The 3,901-nt window shown below is 42.9% G+C and overlaps 1 protein-coding gene across 1 annotated transcript in view; it reads right to left on the reverse strand.

The window, feature by feature from the left end:
* Positions 1–3,901, reverse strand: part of LOC106812886 (retinal homeobox protein Rx-like) — a 21,773-nt gene that overhangs the window by 16,577 nt on the left and 1,295 nt on the right. The gene's annotated exons all lie outside the window — the stretch shown is intronic.

The raw sequence follows: 3,901 nt of genomic DNA on the forward strand, positions 1-3,901 counted from the left end.
AGAGAGAGGGAGAGAGGGAAAGAGGGAGAGAGGGAGGGAGGGGGAGAGAGAGAGAGGGGGGGGGGGGGGGGGGGGAGAGAGGGGGAGAGAGAGAGAGGGAGAGAGAGCGCGCGCGAGAGAGGGGAAAGAGAGAGAGAGAGAGGGGGGAGGAAGATAGAGACAGAGTGGGGTGAGAAAGAGCGTGTGAGAAAGAGAGAGAGAGAGAGACCCGCTCACAAACCGGTACGGAAAACATTATGACAACGACGTTTATACCGTAAACATTTCGGCGGGAGAGAGAGAGAGAGAGAGAGAGAGAGAGAGAGAGAGAGAGAGAGAGAGAGAGAGCTAGAGAGACCCGCTAGGTATGTGTTCATTTCCGTCCACTCACGCATGTAGTCCTTTCAGACTAACAGCCCGGCGGCCATAGTGAGTGCAGTTAAACTAGGTACGTACGTACATGTTTATCTGGGCCGTGATTCTCGGCAAATAGGGAGCACGTCTCCCGCCACAGGTTGCCCGATACTACCTATTACAACCCGCAGGTCGGTGAGGGCGAGTGCATCACAGGCACTTGAGTCGTTTCAATAATAAAAATGATGGTAAATAAACGCAAATTGTAGTTTTGATCAAATTCCTAATATTTATGTACTCCCTATCGCATAATAATTACACATAAATTCCATTCAAATGCTCCTCTGCAACACAATTAATCTCACCACGCGCACGTTCCTTGATTTCTCTATTTTTGTTCGAGTTTCTGCGCAGTTGTTATATTAACTCGCAGATTTCAGGTTCCGTGAAATGTCTCAGTCAATGTAGTATTATGTAATTTTATTACATAATTTTCTTACATTCTATTGAGTCTGTTAACACCCTAACCGTTGTAAGCGCGATTCCTTGGCAAAGTATGGCTCGTCACTACTCTTCACCCGTCACGGTCTGCTTTCGATGCTCTTTTTTCCTGATTAACGACGTTTGCTTTGAATTTTTATTTATTTATCTTTAAATGTTTGGTACCCGGTGTTTATTTTGAATCAATCCCTCGCTAAGCTCTCTGAGTTTAACACGCGTAACTTCCCACGCGTAAAAACAAACCGCGATCCCGTGGTAGCAACACCCCTCTGCTCTCAGTAATTGGCTATTTTACGCCAGTCTTTCCATAAATCCATTCCTCGGCCCGTGCATCAACATAAGATGCCGCCACACCTAGCGCGCGTGCACAGGCACTTGGACGTTTCCATAAAAAATATGGTAAATAAACACGAAATGTATTTACTACTAAATTATTAATGTTTCTCTACTCTCTTTCGCCTATTATTGCCGATAACTTCTTGTAAATGCCGTGCAATTGCTCATCTGCAACACAGAAGTACACCGCACGCACGCCGCTGTGCACAGACAACAAGAATAAAGAGAAAAATCAAGATAAAAAGATGAACAAGATAACAAAAGAAGAGAACAAGATAAAACAGAACTCTTTATTCTTGTTGTTTGTGCACAGCGGCGTGCGTGCTTTGTGTACTCGTCTGTTGCAGATGAGCATTTGAACGGCATTTACAGGAAATTATCGGCAATAATAGGCGAAAGAGAGTAGAGAAACATTAAGACTGGTAGTAAATGCATTTCGTTTTTATTTACCATATTTTTTTTATTGAAACGTTTCAAGTGCCTGTGCGCGCGTGCGGCCAAGAGCGGCAATGACAACAGCACACCCGAGTGACAGTCACGTTTGCAAGCAGCCAAGAGAGTTTTAACAAGGCCGCCATTATGAGCGCCTGTAAATCGCTGTCATTCGCTACATCTATAGTAACGAAAACAACACAAACGTAAACATTTGGTTTTCTTATTCACGCGTTCCCCATCCACCATGCAGGCGATCCTCTAGCGCAACAACGCGCTTGTGATGGATTCCGCAGCCTCTCTCGCTGATGACCCAGGAAAGGATGCGCTACTCATTGCTGCTGCTGCTGCTGCTGCCGGGTGCCACAAATTGAATTACACACGTCGTTGCGCACTAATAACTCGTAATTATATAATTTAATTATGCCAATTTGAAATAGGTGAAACTCTGCAAAGTGAAGTGTTGTCGGTGGTATAAAAACGGCGCGTGTGATGTGAGTTACGTTAGTTGTACGGTTTCAGAGAGCGAGGGCGGCCGTCACCTCCCAAACACTAACGCTCGGCGCACGAGCGCTTGGATTACAGGATATTATTGAATAGCTTCCTCGTATAAGGTGCTAGGGTTATGCTTCACGTATAGGTGAACCCCTCTATGAAACTGCGTACAACGTGTATGACCGTGTTCGACACAGTAAAGTCTCTATCGTTGCCGAGACATCGCACGTTATAGACCATTCGTTTTGCCGTGAATATATTTTATGCGAGCCGCATTCCATTCCGTGTGGTGATTACATACATGCGAGTGCCGACGCTTACTTCGAAGCGAGATAAAGTTTGGATAGCTCTAGAACTATATAGCCCTTCGCTCTGCCACAGGCATGTGGCAGGGCGAAGGGTTATGGTTCTAAAGTTAGAGTTTCGGGTATCGTGTCGTGGGAAGTATCCTGCATGTGTGTGTGGACGGACAGCCAGAGCGCAATAAGATTCATAACAAACGTGTGATATATTCGCACACTCGGCGCACCTTCAGCAATGTCGATCACAGGCACTTGGAACGTCTCAATAAAACAAATAATGGTAAATAAACACGAAATGTATTTACTACCAAAGTCTTAATGTTTCTCGACTCTATTTCGCCTATTATTGCCGATAACTTCCTGTAAATGCCGTTAAAATGCTCCTCTGCAACACACAAGTACACAAAGCACGCACGCCGCTTGTTGTTTGTGCACAGTGGCGTGCGTGCGGTGTACTTGTGTGTTGCAGAGGAGCCTTTGAAGGTGCTAGTCTAGAAGACATGACCCATTGTGTATTGTATTGTAGACATGAAGTATTGTGGGACAGGTCTTCTAGACTAGGGCCCATTTGAACGGCATTTACAGGAAGTTATCGCCGGTAATAATAGGTAACGTCATAGAGTAGAGAAACATTAAGCCTTTGGTAGTAAATACATTTCGTGTTGATTTGCCTCTTTATTTATTGAGACGTTCCAAGTGCCTGTGATGTCGATGGGCGAGATGTTCATATTTCAATCTCATTTAGATTCGGTCCATCAACAAAGAGGAAATAAAACACATCCGCGTCCTGCTTAGCTCTAGAACTATAGCCATTCGCTCTGCCACAGTGCCTGTGTGTTTAATATTATTGTATTAAGTATATTATATTATTAATAATAATATTGTTCTAGAGCTACGTCCTGCTTAGCTTCAAGAAACGGTCTTACTAGGGTTAGAAGACCTGTAATTGTATAGACAATCAGTCGCACAGCCTCGTCCGGCTACATCCTAGCTGCTGTGATACACGATGAAGCTGTAGTATAATTTATTAATTAGCTCTAGAACTATAGTTTAATATATACTTGAACACACAGCCGCACATTAGATACATTAGTCATTACATCAAGAGCTAATTAATAGTAATACATGTGTTATTATATTAGCTTTTGATTGTTTGCTAATTTCCTGGAGCGACAAGCGAACTTGCCGCGACATTAGATGCAAGAAACTCGATCGAGAATACCGGACTTGATTGGTGGAGGACGAAGGAAAGTAAAAAACACTCGCAGGAAAAAAATGAAAGGACAATAACGAATATGACGGTAGTAACGAAAATGAAAAAGATTACCGTACGGAGAAGACAACGAAGACGAAAACAATGAAGATGTCGCAGCGAAAAAATAATATAATAGGATATGATATATAGGAAGGCACTGAACTGGTAATAATACTAATCACAGGCACTAATATATAAATATATATATATATTAATATTAAAAATATATATAAAAATATAGTGCTAT

Source organism: Priapulus caudatus, unplaced genomic scaffold (genome assembly GCF_000485595.1).
Source record: "Priapulus caudatus unplaced genomic scaffold, Priapulus_caudatus-5.0.1 Scaffold697, whole genome shotgun sequence".
NCBI classification, from domain to species: Eukaryota; Metazoa; Priapulida; class Priapulimorpha; order Priapulimorphida; family Priapulidae; genus Priapulus; species Priapulus caudatus.